At 35.4% G+C, this 12,006-nt stretch overlaps 1 long non-coding RNA gene across 1 annotated transcript; it reads left to right on the plus strand.

The window, feature by feature from the left end:
- Positions 1–6,929: 6,929 nt before the first annotated feature.
- Positions 6,930–10,012, plus strand: LOC124161569. Its single transcript, XR_006865376.1, has 3 exons — positions 6,930–7,243; positions 7,681–7,782; positions 9,436–10,012. It is a non-coding gene; the product is annotated as an uncharacterized LOC124161569 (long non-coding RNA).
- The last annotated feature ends 1,994 nt before the right edge of the window (positions 10,013–12,006 follow it).

Here is a 12,006-nt window from a genome sequence, read left to right on the forward strand (position 1 = left end):
TGTTACCAAAGTAATTACAAGGATTATATTAAAAAGAATCGAAGGAAGAATTAAAGAAAATATGGGAGAAGATCAATTTGGATTTAGAAAGGGTAAAGGGACTCGTGATGCAATAGGATGCTTGAGGATGATAGGAGAAAGAATGATGGAAGTGAATAGAGATTTGTACATTTGCTTTATTGATTGGGAAAAGGCATTTGATAAGGTTAATTGGAATGTGTTATTGAAAATTTTGAAAGACATTGGCATTAATTGGAAAGATAGGAGATTAATAAAGGAGATGTATTGTAGGCAGGTAGTAGTTATAAAAATTGGAGATGATGAAACAGAAGAAATTGGCATAGGAAGAGGAGTGAGGCAAGGGTGCTGCCTTTCTCCAGAGCTCTTCAATGTTTATGCAGAAAAAATGATGGAGAAAGCTTTAGAAAAAGCTAGAGGAGTTGTAATAGGAGGAGAAAGAATAAAAACAATTAAATATGCAGATGATCAGGCAGTGCTGGCAGAAAGTGAAGAAGATTTACAACAAGTGATGGATGATATAATGGATGTGGGGAGGGAATTTGGAATGAACTTAAACATAAATAAAACCAAGGTGATGAGAATCAGCAGAAAAGAAGGTTGTGTTTGTATATCCTTAGAAGGAAATATCATACAGCAAGTACAGACTTTCCAATATTTGGGAAGTCTGGTAAGATGGAATGGAAGTTGTACTGAGGAAATAAGAAGAAGGATATCAATAGGTAAAGGAGCGTATGGAAAGGTAAAAGCATTGTTAACAGCAAAAAGAATTCCAATAGAGATGAGGAAGAGGTTTATGAAATGTTTTGTGTGGAGTGTAGTGTTGTACGGATGTGAATCATGGACTGTTAAAAAGAAGGAGGAGAGATATTTAGAAAGTTTTGAAATGTGGGTATGGAGACGAATGTTGAAAGTGAAGTGGACTGACAGAGTGAAGAATGAGGAAGTTCTAAGAAGAATAGGCGAGGAAAGAAAATTAATACATATGATTCATAAGAGGAAGGCAAGTTGGTTAGGGCATATATTAAGAAGGAATTGTTTGGAACGGAGAATAATAGAAGGGAAGATAGAAGGAAAGAGAGGAAGAGGAAGAAGGAGGATGGGAATGTTGGATGATATAAGAAGAGGAAGAGAATACAAAGACCTAAAGGAGGATGCTCAGGATAGAGAAAGATGGAGAGAAGTCCAGTGGAAACCTGTCTAAGGACAGTAATCACTGATGATGATGATGAAATTTCCTTTAGCATATTAGCATGCATTCTTGTACTTGACGATTTTTGCGGTAAATTTAGCATTTTACGTGAGTTTGAGCTTTGGGATGTGCCATTTCGTGTCTCATTAAAAACGGGCTGTGGAGGCCATTTTACTTTTAATGCCGTAAGCGATGCCTCCTGCATTAGTCCCTGGTCGTGAGTTAACTCACAGAACGCAATTGATAAACAAATGATCCCAGTTTTCCCCGCTTTTGCTCGCAATATCGTGGACATGTTTGGTCTTCAAACACAGTAGGGATGAATCTGCTTTAGATATAATGCGAAGAGATTATAGAAGAAGTGAAATGCTGAGCAACAATGTGTATGGGCTTCGTATTCAGAGTTCATTTCATTCATCACGATGCTTTAATTTATGCGAGGCATTCTAAATTGAATAAAACTGGAGCAACCCTCGAAATATCGTAGGGACGGTTGGAAAAAAACTAGTCCAATGCCGAGTTGAAAACAATAAATACCATATATCTCTATCAATTTACCTGTAGTTAACGGTAATTAAGGAGGTGATCTGTGTTCGTTCAGATTCTGCACGTATTTTTTTGCGGAAGACATCAACATCAACCTTTGATGGCCATAATAAAATATACTATACTACTAAGGCTATTTTTAATTATACTCACGACGTGTATTACCCGAAAGGTTGAATGTCAGTTAAGAAGCCTTCTTAGCAGTCTTTTTGCCTAAGTTTAATGTAATACTTCATTTTACATGATTTTAATGTCGTGAATCTACTATTTTTTTACTTATTTTTCATAAGCTTTTTGTAGTTCATGGATCGTACCAAGTTACCATCATCGAAAGCATATGAAGTATTCAATGTCAATTCGGTTTCCTCGATAATTCATCGGCAGGGTAGACATCCGCGAGCCTAGATACTGTCGTTCTATAAACAGGCATCCGTTTTTTTAGCCATACCCAGTCTAGATTTTGATAGTCACTCCCATCATAAGTCCACAATGTAATCTAAAGGTAGTTTGACGCAGGTCTCTGTTCTTCTCTCCTGAAGGATAGACTTTTTATAGTGACGTAATTCTTTTCTTTTACATCCTCTCCTATTTTATTCATTCGAGGCAGCCCCTTGCATGCATTATCTTCCACCTGTCCTTCAACGATTGTCTTCATCATGCCTCATAATGTGACCAACTAAATTGTCCCATCTTCTCCGAAAGGTTTTTAGGACACTTCATATTTCTCTCACGCTTCTTAGTTCCTTATCATTACCGACTCAGACGGTCCAATTGATCGTCATCATCCTTCGCTAGCATCACATTTCAAATACTTACACTATCGGCTATTCTGCACCTGTCAACGTCAAAGCATCGCTTCCATAGAGAAACATACTTCATACGTAGGTAGCATATGATGAGTTCTTTCCTTAGTCCTTTGATTGTATTATCAGCTGTTAGGAGGTACTTGTTTATATAGGAAGCCCTCTTCCACTGCGCTATTCTACTTAGTATTAATTTCTTGCTCACAATCAGCATCTGAATCGTGCTATCACAATTTTGCCAACTGAAATGCCCAGTTCTGCTTAAGGTTTTTAGGAGGGTTCTCTTTTCTCCCACACTTATTAGCACTTCCTCGTTACTCACACGGTCGATCTATTTTATCATCATCATCATTCCTCGGTAGCACCACATATTGACTTCTCAGCACCTGTCAACGTCCAAGCCTCGCCCCTCATGTGTAGCATCTGATGAATTGTTTCCTCACTTTTTGTATTCTCAGATGTTAGAAGATTTCATTTTATTAGAAAGCCTTTCCGCCTGCCCTTTTCGGCTACTGCTCGGCTTTCGGCTCGGCAGTTCATCGTTGGTTATTCGGCTACCTACCTACTTGACATTCACTCCTTTAATTTTATGCTTCCCCAGATTAATGCTTGTATAGGCCTCCTCTCCTCTGCTGCAGCTTTGTCTTCTTTTGGTTAATTTTCAGCAGATATCTGACCTTTCCATATTTATCAGTCTTCTTCAAATCCTTCTCTGTCTCGGCTATGACTGCGATGTCGTCAGCAAATCGTGGAATTCTAATTTTTCTCAGCGGATATTCACACCCAGAGCCCTCTCTTTGATTTCACTGACGATTTTCTCGATGCAAACGAAAATTATGGATAGCCAACCACACCCTTTTCTGAATTCTTTTCCTATTCTTAATTTTTCAGCATTGGGTCCGTATTGTAGCGCAGGTACTTGGTTTTTATACACACTGAACTAAATTCTACAATCATTGCGGCCCTCTCTAAATTTATTTAGGAATTCTAACCATTGAATTCCATTCCGCATTATCGATTCTACATTTCTCCACAAATACTATGAAATTAGATTTTTTTTCTTCTCCATTCTCCTCTCAATGGGCTGCCTAAGAGCCGAAATTTCTTCTCTTGTACGTTTTCTCTTCCTTCATCCGAAATCCGTCAGGCTGATGGTCCGAAAATCTTCACACTTCTATGCGGTCTTCTTTTTGGGCCTGGTATAACTCCAGTCGAATAGATATCATAGATAGAGTTTGCGACAAATATAATTCGTTATTCTATTGTAACAAGCCTATCCTTCATTAGAGTTCGCATTTATAAGAATTCTCCCCCCTTTAATGAGGTCTAAGATTTCTTCCGTGAATAATGCCTTTTTCTCAGCGAATTTCTGCCTAGAATTTCCGCTTCTGATGTTTTTCGGGTAGTTTAACTGATATCTCAGGCGGATCCATTTCCGTCTTGCTTACGTTTCTTTGTTTAATTTTTTAGCTCATTCTGCACACTTATTTCCATTGGCTATTCGCTGATATATTTTATTTTTTGAATTTAAGATGGCATTTCATCATCACTAGATTATGATCAGTGTCGATATCTACATCCATGTAGCTTCCCCATGCCCTTAACGTGGTTCCTAAATCTCTGATCTCACTAAAATATAGTGTAGTTGAAATCTTCTTTTTCCTCCTGGCATTTTCTATGTCTATCTTATTCGCATGTAATTCCTAAACAGCGTGTTTGCAACCATTAATTTGTGTTCTGTCCAGAATTTCTGGATCCTTTCTCCTCTTTTATTTCGATTTCTAATCCATATTTTCCAATTATTATTCCATCCTGACCTTCGCTGACGACGGTGTTCCAATCACCTAACTCAATAAAGTTTTCTTCACCCCTTAGCTGTTTGATTACTTCCCTGCTATCACCATAGGCGTCTTCAACTCCTTCATCCTTCAATCATGACATTCGCATATATTTTAATTCTTATTTTGCGTTATTGTTGTGCCTTTATAAGTCTGTATAATAAAATGGCAAGATATATTGGTAACACAAAATGTGTCAAGAGATGGATATTATTTGTTGAAGGTGTACACCCAACATTGACTTAAATTGTAAACTAAACATGATTTTTGGTAATTGCAGTATTTACACTCTTCATCTTACTGCATCAACTATTTTTATCGTCAGTTTTTCCGAACGATAAATGTATTATGCAACTTTTCTGTTGATTTAAAGGGAGGATGAATATCGATTTACGTTAAATTTATCGATTTTAATGTCATGTAATCGCAAATTGGACCGTAATTGATAGTCGCAGACGTAAATCGATATTGTTATCGACAAGCTATAAATTATTGTACATATCGGTTATATAAAGTCACAATGGATTTCATGCGTAGATTTTAAATTTTATTACTACAACATATGGTTAAATTAAGAAAGAAGAACTTTGTACTTTCACATTAATATTTAATCACGACCATGGTTTCAACGTTAGACGTCATCATCAGGTGAACTCTACAGAGGTCCATCACATCCTTTTATACCAGGCTAGGAGGGGGAGGATGCCCCTCCTAGCCTGGTATAAAAGGATGTGATGGACCTCTGTAGAGTTCACCTGATGATGACGTCTAACGTTGAAACCATGGTCGTGATTAAATATTAATGTGAAAGTACAAAGTTCTTCTTTCTTAATTTAATTATGAATCGCTTTCACATAGTTACGCCTCAAACAATTAATTTTACAACATATGGTGTATAACACCTCATGCGCTGATTAAATAACTGACCTAGTGTGAGTTAAGGAATAAGTATGCGTAATTTAAAGACACCCTGGGCATATTAGTGCGTTTCTTCGATTTATCTCGCTCAACACTCCAGTGAAACTGGGAAATTCTGCTATTGACGGATTGGTTATTTTAAAAATGTTATTTTCATTGGATCAGCATACATTGAATCTAGTCATTTGTTTTTGTCGCTAATTGTATGTGTGATTTTTAGATTGAAATAGTGATTAAGCCACCCCTGAAGTAATCTTCGGTGAATACGCATTAGCACGAGTATTGAAGCAACTTTCAATAAAAACCAAATGAAATCCTTCGGTTACGGTAATCATAATACGATCACTTAAAAACGTAGCTGTTTCTTCTAAAACGTAGCTGTATTTTGGCTTTGCTATTGTTGATTTCGCTTGTCAGCAATAGAAGATCAGTGAATGGGAATATTATAAGAACAAGACGTTATTTTACACTTTGTATTTTTCTATAACTTAACTTTCACTTAATTTCCACTTTGCTCATGTTATTTACTTTTAAATGCTCCAAAAGGGCATAACCTTAATTGTTGGCTAAATATTTACCTAATATCCATTAGTGTATGTATAATACTTAACTTAATTGACATTTCATGCTCATCATTCTATGCTTTCAGAATGTTTCTCATTTATCATAGTCGTATAAATTTAATTTTCAAGTAATAATAATATTCTAAATGTTTTGAATAAAGATTGAATTCTATGCGCTGCTGTGGTCATCCGTGATTTTGGAGGTATACACTAAATTGAATTATCTTTCCTCTTCTTTACAGAATCAAGATTTGGGAAAGTGTCTTCGAAGCATCGAAAAGTGAAATCACCAAATGAAGAAATTCAAGTATTCTACTGCAAAGAAAAAGAGAAATACTCAACAGTGGGCGGGGGAAATGATAGGCTGTTAATCGCTACAAGTTTTAGGCATAGGAGCGATATTTTTGGGCGATAATAAGGGTTTATATTTATACGTCTTTTACAGATTTATTCAATTAACACACACAAAACACTTGGTATGAATCAAGGTATAAAGGTACTTGAGATCTCAGTGACGACGTCAATCAAATGAACACAAAGCATAGAGTCAAAATTGACTCTCACATTAAAAAATTGTGAATATATGGTTATATGGTTAAAATAAATGAGAGGTATATGATAAATGGTACCAAATCACGTGAATATAAAAATTGGCCATGAACAAGGTTGAGAAAATGGTGAAAATAGCGCTAAAGGTATAATATCAAAATGAATAGGAAAAAAGCATGCTTCATGAACCTTAGTATGGTTTATTTAGATTATGAGCTCAAAAATAGGTAGGGGTGTGTGTGTGTGTGCTTGTGTGTGTGATATGGTATACTTCCCTTTTGTCTTTATTTTGGGTGTGTTTTTGGGAGGGTAGGGAAGGGAAGTGTTATTTATATTTTTGCATGTGTATACTAATCCTACCTCTTCACAGAATCAAGTCATCGCTGGATTTGAAGAAAAGAAGACAGAAGAGGACCAAGACAAGAAGATAATGCGAGTGTTAGCTTTGATTTGGGCCATTCGGGCCGAATGATTTGCGTAACGTAAGGATAGGCGATCGACATGCGTGCGTTAATTTTAGCCTTTTGAACCAAGGTTTTTGCATGCACGCTAATCCATTGCAGCGTACAGAAATAGGACTTTGTCACCGTTTTAGGTGCAGAGCTACCTGCTGTATGTTGTCATGGAGTGTATGCGAGGCTTTGGGGGTATTTTGTGTAAGTGTTATTTTTATTTTTGCATGTGCTACTAATCCTACCTCTTCCTAGGCTCAAGTCATCGCCGGATTTGACGATCAAAAGACAACGGTCGAAGAAGACGTATAGCATGCTTCTCCGTTCCTTGAAGAAACTTCGTTGATGGCGCCATCACGTAACAGTAAGATTATTTTCCGTTTTTATTTATAATCAAATGTTTCGAGACCTCACTTATAAATAAAAATCCTTAATTATTTGATAAAATAAAGTGTGTAAAGGAGGATTTTTCCGTCAAAATTGTACGATTTTAAGTGAACAGCCGAAGTCATACTTTGTATTTCAAGTTAAATTTTAACGTTAATGGGAAGACTTATGACACACGTTTTCTGCAATTCCAGTTTAATAAACAGCTAGAGCAATTAATGATTGCAATTATTTTGTAAACTTATTTTATCCATTTTATGATTTATCTAAACAACTAATATCATTCTCTTGTTATTAGCTATCATTATTACTCAGACGAATTTTCAAAGTCATTTAAGTTAAAAGTTTTTTGTACAGTCTTTTCACGTTTGTAAAGTTGAGTTTCTCTTGTAATTTGCATTTTTCTATTTGCAGCTGCAACTCATCGCTGGAATTCAATTTTAAATTTGAGATGAGGACAGAACTAGTCTGGATTGGTAATCTGGATCTTCACGTGTGGGACGCACTTGAGAAATGGTAGGAATGAATTTTATGTTATTTCAGCTAATGACCATGTTTCCACCCTGCACATAAAAAAATTAACTTCTGTTCATACATAAGGAAAAAACCACTTTTTGCTAAACTGAAATTCTGACTTACTTGTTAGTTTAAATAATTCCATTTTGTTAAATTGCTTCTTTGCGTAATGCGTTTCTTCTTAGCGTTTTCCAGTCGATAAGAAAATGTACGAGCCAATTTTATTGAGGAATTCTCCTTTTTGGAATTGCCTTACATTGAAAAGTCCATCTTCTATATAGGACACAGTGGTTTCACCCTTTGTCATATTCTTTAATGAGGTTGTTATTTTTTTCGAAAAGGATCATGAGGGTAGTTTTTTCCTAGTCGTTTCCAAGTAGGTTCACTTTCTTTAATTCAATCCTTCCTTCAGACTGCATTAAGACGTTATTCCTCTTATTTCTTTGTTGACATCAACATTAAATCAATATTTCCAGTGCCAATTTATGTACTATTTGTAAATATTTTAATTTTCTGAATTATTTGTGGTAATGAATGTTTTTGTGTAACATTAATGTGAAAACAGGTATCCACGAATGCAAAATGGTCATTCAATCTTATGTGCAACGCTTTAGCACAATACTACACAAATATACTAGAATCTATTGCACTAAATTTAAACAATAAATTAACACTTTAAATTTTTAATGGAATCAATTGGATAAATTGTAGAGTGGTTTATTTTGATAGAACTTAATATCACTCGGAATTGCTATCCACTTAAATAACGAACCGATTTAATCCGGTCACATTCAAATACATCATTTTGCATGCATTAGAAAATGGATTTACTGCAAGTGCCTCATTCAGTGCTAACCAAGCCTGTAGATAATCGTTGTTTTTCAACTGAAAATCAATATTTACGAGCCAATGATATTAAGCTATTATTCTTTATGCAATTACCTAGCACTGAAAAGTTTGTCTACAACTTATGAGAGTGGTCCCCCCCCCCTTAGTCCTATTCTTTGGTAAGATTGCAATTTTTTAATGGACCATGAAGATAGCTTTATCAATGGAGGTATCATTTTTGTTTCCGAATAGGTTCACATTATTTATTGGAATCCTTCATTGAGACCCAATTGAGACGCTATTGTTCTTATTTCTCCATTGAATTCAAAATTAAATTTATATCTACAGTTCCTTTTTTTCATGTTTGTTTTCATATTTGTAAATGTTTAAATTTTCTGAATCATTCGTGGGACTGAATGTTTTTAAGTGACATTCATGTAATAAAAACAGGTATACACCCATGCATAATAGTCATTCAATTATAAATACAGTGATGAGGCACAATAATACCCATGTTCAACTACTCTAGCTTGAAAGACTGGATTAATACTCTAAATCTTTTTTCGAAATCAACAAGATAAATAATGAAGTAATTCATTTTGATACAATTAAATGGCACTTATTTAAATAACAAACATTTATTCCGGTAATACTCGAATACACCATTTTGCATGCATAATTTAAAGGTTTATTTGATGTGCCTCAACCAGTGCTGACTAAGCCTGTAGTTATTCTAATTCCAAATTTAATTTTTAGTGTCGTGGGATTAAACCCTGATGCGGTAGTTAGTTTTTTCGTTAGTACAAATGGTTCCCTCTGTTGCAGCTGGAGATTCTGTTGAATGCTGCGTTGTCACGGAGAAGAAATGCGTCGAACTGTAGAATCTCAAGAGTCGAAGATTGAAGAATATGAAGAAAGAGAAGGCCTAGAGTTGTTTTCTTCTCATCAGTGAACTGTGAACTATTTGTGTGTGTTTTTTATTGCTGTGTGATTTATTGTTATTTGTTTATTGTTATGTATTTCTTTTTTACAGCATTGCGGGAGATTTAGGCAGGAGAGTAGGTATTAATCCGTTAGGAAACTAGATTCTTAGGTTTGCAACATGCGTAGCGTATCTACTAGGAAAATAGTTCGACAAGTTCTAGGTCGTCGCCCTGCGTATCTTAACTAGGAGCAATATATTTAGGTTCATAGTGTTTTCGAACCGGGGTCTGCTACCATGGCAACTTAATCATGGGCTTTATCGCAGGTGTGTGAATGAATGTCGCTTGATGAGTGAATGAGTGAGTGATTTTTTTTGCTTGCTGTAGTAGTAGTAGTAATAATAGTAGTAACACTAGCACTAACACTAATGTCCCATGCTTTCACTATCAATCCTTCCCCACCCTCCCTCTCCCTCAAATCCAAACTGCTCCCTCTACGTGGGGAGGGGGAGTAACAGAGGAAAGTCTAAGGAATTCAATGAATGATGCGAATGAATTATTAATGTTGAATTGTAGCGTTAGACTTTCCTCTGGCTAAAGCAGTGTGGTATCCAAGTGCAATTTCAAATGCTGTAATGATTCTTAGAAGATGTACGGTGATAGAATTTTATCCAATATTTTGCTCGAGTAATTTCGTTCTGTTTATATTGTTTTCCTTGTATATAACTTTATTTCATTGATTGTCAGGTATTGTACTACTGATGGTATTTCATGTAGGTACTATTGAGGATCTCATTTTTCAGTTTCTTTGTATGCACCAATTTTTAGCATTAAATCTGTTTTTTTAAATTCATTTTCATTACAATCATTATTTGAATGGGTGTTGCAGTCTTTATTTTAAGAAATAAACTATTTTGAAATGCACCTGCCGGAATTTTTTTTTCACTATCAAAGAAATATTATTCTAATGCATATTTTAGTGATATTTATTTTTATTGCTCCCCTATACCTTGGTGTGACTTGATATTGATTGTGAGATATTATAATTCCTGTTATGCCTATTAAATGCATGTTTCCTTAACACGTTTTTTATTATTTTTTACTGATTGTGGATTTTTAAAAATGATTTTTGTATCCCTGTGTGCTATGTTATAGTTATAACGATTTCATTACCTTTGTCTCTCCTATATTTTTGTAATTGCATGCAGAATTATTTTCAATAATTAAATATTTGAAGTACCACGCTTTTTTCATTTCTTTTTTCTTGTATATCTTTATATAATTATATAGTCTATTTTTATTTATTCATGTTTCTCTGATATGCCATTTAAATGTCATTCTTAAATATTTTATCAATTGTTATTGGACGATAGGAATGACTGCAATATGGTGGTTTCCAATATTTTTACTGCCTAAATCGAAAGACTATTACATCTGGAGGACTTATTTCACCCTTATAGATATTTAAATGACCATATTTATTTCTTGCATTTAAATGAAAAGTAAAAATTTTCAAGGGCGCGAAAATGCGAAGGCTAAGTATGAATGCTGGGAAAAGCCCTTGTGACGTCATTCTGGTTCCGGCTGAAGCTGAGCGAGCCCACCTTGGTGCGAGGCTATGACGATGCAGGCTTGTAGCAGAGTACCCTGCTTGCAGGTAGCGCTTGGCTTAAATAAGGATTATTAATACCTTATCAAACGAAGAAAACTTTCCGACCTTAACCAGTTTTAATAAGTGATTATTAAGACATGTTCTCCTGAGCTCTGCGCCTCATGCATGCATTGGTAATCACAGACGATGGAAAATCTCCCATCTAGTCGTATAGAAACTAGGTCCCTGTGACATCACGTGGAGCGGCATCGCATGGGCGACAATCTGACCTTTTTCAAATGAGGTTAAAGTTGTCCATTAACATTCGTCTTAACTGGGATTTCTTAAACCAAATAATATGTATATTATGAATGGTGGGTAACGAATCGCAATCAATGCCTTTCGTTTTCTTTGATGAAGGAAACTGCCCTATTCTGTTAGAAGGAAAGAAGTTGGGTAAGCCAGGATGGGGGAGGAAGATAAATTAGGAATTATGGATAGAAAGAAAGGAAATGGTCCTCGTTGTGAACTGAAGAGGGAAATTCAATTTGGGTGGGGACCAAGGCCGGGGTAATTCGAGTAATGCCTCACGCAAACCTACCTTAAATTGAGGAGTACTTTAATAATAATTATTCTTTTAGCCCCGAATTTTATCAATAAATTATGCGAATATCACTGCTTCGTTGAGTGAGGAAGATAGCACATTTTAAGCCGAACTTAATGGAACCACGGTTAAGGAGAAGGAAATGCGGCGCGACCGTAGTTGGACCTCCTGGTTGTTGCACGATAAACTTTTTGAAAAATATGTAAAATTACTGCAAATATAGAATTTAAATACATAATTTTATTTGTCCTTACACCAAAAAGAAATAATATGAAATT

The sequence above is a fragment of the Ischnura elegans genome, chromosome 6, assembly GCF_921293095.1.
Source record: "Ischnura elegans chromosome 6, ioIscEleg1.1, whole genome shotgun sequence".
NCBI classification, from domain to species: Eukaryota; Metazoa; Arthropoda; class Insecta; order Odonata; family Coenagrionidae; genus Ischnura; species Ischnura elegans.